Source organism: Gekko japonicus, unplaced genomic scaffold, assembly GCF_001447785.1.
Source record: "Gekko japonicus isolate JY-2015 unplaced genomic scaffold, Gekko_japonicus_V1.1 scaffold4344, whole genome shotgun sequence".
NCBI lineage: Eukaryota > Metazoa > Chordata > Lepidosauria > Squamata > Gekkonidae > Gekko > Gekko japonicus.
Window position 1 is genome coordinate 71878 of NW_015173267.1, and position 4610 is coordinate 76487.

Sequence of the window (4610 nt, forward strand, 5' to 3'; positions counted from 1 at the left end):
TCCATCATCTATGGTTGCTTGTTTTCGTAACCATGTGAGCATCCTGTTCAGACCATACCATTTCCCAAAACACATTAACCAACCTCAGGTTATAAAGAGACTGGGTTTTGTTCTGACACAGGCTAGAAGTTCAAACTGGCGCACCCCACTCTACCCTGCCTATGGACTCCCTACTTGATCACATGAAGAAACCCTTATCAAGAACGAGTCATGAAAACAGGATGTTGAAACTTTGTGGCAGACAGATTTGGGGGAAAAAATTTTTCATTTGCTGCCTGTTGGGATTTCCAGAAGTGTAAATAAAACCATTCTGTCTCTTTCTGGCAGCAAACACAGTATTCATGCTGAGCTTAGTCTTGGTCTGGTAAAACTACAGCAGCTCGTTGTGTGTTTGGAACTTGTCTGAGCAAATATGGGGGTTAGGGCTTGTAACACATCAATTAGCAGCATTACTTGCAGGCAGAAGATGGGGCATGAAACTGTTAAACCCTAGTAATTGTCATACCCCGGGGTCAACATATTTTCTTCCAGGCCATTTTTAGGGAATGCCCTGTGAAATAACTTTGTGGAAATTTTGGACTATGTCTGAGAGTTAATCTGAAATAATGAATTTGAACAACTCTTCCTATTTCGTTAACTCAGTTTTCGAAACAGCTAAAGACTCTTCTGTGTTAGAAATACAATGAAAATCTGATCCAGTTTTGTCTTTGGTGTTGCAAGGTTATCTATCAGGAAGCAAGCCTCTTGACCCCCTGCTCCCACCAGTAGGCAGACAGAATATCACATATCTTGTTAAACCACACTTGAAACCGCAGAGTTTATGTGTTCTAGAAAACATTTTATTTACAAGTACAGTTAAAAAGAACAAAGTGGCTTGTGTACCACAGAAATTTGAAGGGAAGGGCATCAGATAAATTATTCACACTTCCGAGGTTTTTCTGCATCCCCTCTTAAGTACAGCCAGGTTTGCTGGTAGGGTCCCATCTCCATGCTGGTTCCGGCCTGCATTTGATTAATTAAACGGGGTCTTATCTGCCTTGAGCATCAGGCACTCTGCCAAAATCTCATTGTGGATGGAGTGGGATAACTTTATTTCCACTGGAAGCAACAGGAATGAGCAGTTTTCTATACTCCAGAGGCAAGTGATGTTCTATCAGGACATTTAAAGGGATCTTGTCAGTTACCAGCCTAGGTAGAAGGAAGAAGAGAGGGGGGGGGAGTGTATTGCTGAGTTCGTATTGATCACTGATCATTGCATCTATCAAACCAAAGCAGATCCAGTTTACAAAGAGCATTCGCTATGAGATGGACAAGGAATTTACTACCAAATATATACATTCTAGTCACTGCCATCAACAACTTTGACTGAAGGCCTGGACTGTTGAGAAGCCAGCTAGATTTCCTAGCATGTCAAGTTATATCTATGAAGCATCATGTTAGTCCAAAAGAAGCAGAAGCATAAGATTATCAGAAGAGCTCTGCTGGATCAGTCCATCTAGTCCAGCATCCCTTTTCACACAGTGGCCAACAAACTGCTGTAGAGAGCTAACAAACACACAGAGGGCAAGGCCTCCCCTGATCTTGCCACCTTGCACTAGAAGTCAGAGGTTTACTGCCCCCGAACCACTTGATGAGTAAAGTAAGCCCATCCGCCTGCTTCTGGGGAGACCTGTTTTCAGAAACACACAGTGCAGATCTAGAACAGCACTGCTCTTTGGTGCCGCGTCCCTTGAAAGGAGGCAGTCATCCCTTACCTCCTCATGAGAAGTTCCATATCGGCCAATTCTATTGTTTTCCTTCTAGCGTGATTTGCGTAGGTCTCCAGGTCATCACTCAGATGCTTGAAGTACAGGCTGACACTAGAAAGTGGGGGCAGGAAGTGAGTTGGGCAGGCTGCAACTGCCCCTTGCTGGGAAATGGACTGCACTACCCTGGCATCCCAAAAAGAGAATCTCAGCCCCATGCACACCTGCGGAATTAGGTGCTCAAGCAAGAAGACCTTCAAAAAGGTGAGAAATAAGTGATGATGCTGGAATCTGGTTCCATAACATTCTTGATGCTGTATCAAAATGCTCTGGGTCTCCTGCTCCTCACATTGTTTTGGTAGACACCCCCTTCCCACAGAGCATTAATCTATGAAATTACACACCATTAGGGGTGTGCACACAAAACCCCGGTATTTTGGGGGTTTGGGTATACTGAACCCAAAAAATATTAGTACTTCCTGATATTCTAATTTCGGTATTCGGTATTTGTGATTTTTTTTCAGCTGCACTATATTCTATGGGGACCATTATAATCAATTGTCCCCATAGGCTATAATGGAGAATCGATCCAGGGGTATCTGGGGCTGGGGGGGGGGCTGTTCTTTGAGGTAGAGGCACTAAATATGCAGCATAGCTGCTGGTGCCTCTCCTCAACCCCCCCCCCCCCCCCCTCTAAAAAAACCCCCCGTTTCAAAAAGATTGGACCAGGGGGTCCGATTCCATGGTTCCCAGAAGGTGCCCCCATCCTCCATTTCCATCACTCGTCCCCTCAGTGATCGGCTGAGAAAATATTTATCAGGTTTATACCGAGCGCTCACCCCTACTCACCATCTCTCCACAGCCTGGACAACATCCTTGGCCACTGGCATCTTTGCATAGTGGCTGAAAATCTTTTTCACCCAGCTGCTGGGGAGTCCCGGCTGACGTTTTTCTCTGCGTGCCTTCTTGGATTCTTTTGGAACCTGTTTCTTTGAGGGCTGTTTGGAAGCAGACCTTTGAGAGAAACAACCCACCTATCTTAAAGCAACAAGCTCCACAGCAAAGAAACGGGTGCGTATCACAAAGCTCAGGGAATAATCCTCATGTCGAAAAATTATATTCACTTTAAGAGAAGCTTCATATTACTTTTATGTGGAAACAATGATTCGTCGCATCGCATATGTGATAATGCCACAGGTTTCCTGACAGGTGAACTGATAAAACTCTCTGCGGATATCACACTTCACTACAGCAGAATGCCTGAACGGTTAGGTGTGTACAGCTTGTTGGCTCACTTGGAGACACCAGAAAAAATACCAGCCAGCTGCTCTGGGCTTCTTGGATTTTCTGTCACACCAGCAACTCAAGAAACCCATAAGGCAGATCTGCTCAGAAACCAACCTGGCAGAAGAGTGTATAGGAAGCTTTACCGTTTAACTGAACATTATTTGGGGGTCCATCCTAGCACTAGCAGCAGCAGCAGTTTCGGGGCTGTTCTAACAGGAGGGGCACAGAGTCAGAGGAACTGCAGAAGAGCCTGAGGCAAAACTGAGCATGTACAGAGTACCTCTCCTTTATCGCTGAACAACCTACCAGCTGCCACTGTCACTCCCGAGGCTAGCAGCAGGACTTATGGGCTAGAGGGCATGGCTTCCCGGCAGAATTAAGCAGTGGTACTTCGGTGCTCGGAAGTTACACACTGCAGCCACAGCCAAGAAATGGATTGCTATGCTCCCTATGAGGGCTGGCCAGAAAGGCCATTGCTGTGCTGCAGGGCAGAGTGTCTCAGGCCACAGCCAAAACCTCCCAGCCTCAGCAGCTTGGTTCTGAACCAAGGTTCAGTTCTTCCCAGTTGCGGCTCTGTACTTACTTGGAGACAGCTTTCGGAGTGTGTGGGCTGGACAGCAATGAGGTACACTGGAAGGCTTTTCTGCGTACAAATGCTGCTGTCTTCACAGGTGGCTCTAATGGGGGATGGAAACAGTAATCTGAGAGTCAGCTCAGAAACAGCCTATGGGTTGGCAGGAAGCGGGTTGGCATGACACCTCCTTTTTCATAGCTGACCCAGCATCTCATAGCAGAAGCCAGAAGTACTGGGATTCTCTGATTTGAAGAGCACTAAGTTTCACAGGACTGGAAGGAAGCCAAGCTGTAAGACCAGCTACCATCTTGGCACACAGGGGATATAAGAAATTATTCAAGAACGTGTACAAGTACTGGGGGAGAATTAAGTTTTCTGGCAAATCCCTTTGGAGCACCCTCAAGAGAACTACAAGGTTCCCAGTTTTCTGGAGAAGGATTTGCAAGAATGGGCTCCATTAAGCACCAGCTTCAAAGCCCGACGGTCCGTGCCAGCATCGGAGTCTGCAACCCCAATCACCCTCCCCATCTCACCGCTCCCATCAAATGAGTCTTTCTCACCGTTATTCTCTGAGTCCATTTCAGCCTCTGACACATCCTCAACTTCAGGTTCCATCTCAATTTCAGACACCACATCTGCATCACTTTCCAAATCCGACAGTTCTCTTGGTTTACTTTCATCACCAGGTTGCTGAATCGCTTCGTCTATGGCTTCCCTCTCTACCTGCTCAGCCTCTTGTCTGCTTACACTCCTCCTTGGAGTCCTGACTCCAGTCCTTTGAGAGATCCGAGTAGCTACATGGCCAATAGCAAATAAAGAACACTCCTTAATTAACCAACACATGCACAGACCTCACTCCAACCCAGGTATATGCTGCTCCATTCCACATTTCCCAGAATCCCATAGCTATGGGCTTGGCAAGGTGTGACAAGGTGCTAGAGCTGGCCAGAGCATGTACATGAAAGCAAATTCACCTTTGCACATCATGTTCATGATCAAATATG

At 46.4% G+C, this 4610-nt stretch overlaps 1 long non-coding RNA gene across 1 annotated transcript; it reads right to left on the reverse strand.

The window, feature by feature from the left end:
- Positions 1 to 2705: 2705 nt before the first annotated feature.
- LOC107120175 lies at positions 2706 to 4266 on the reverse strand. The gene is made up of 3 exons (XR_001482818.1): positions 4167 to 4266; positions 3616 to 3709; positions 2706 to 2759 (listed from the first exon to the last, which is right to left on the reverse strand). It is a non-coding gene; the product is annotated as an uncharacterized LOC107120175 (long non-coding RNA).
- Positions 4267 to 4610: the final 344 nt, after the last annotated feature.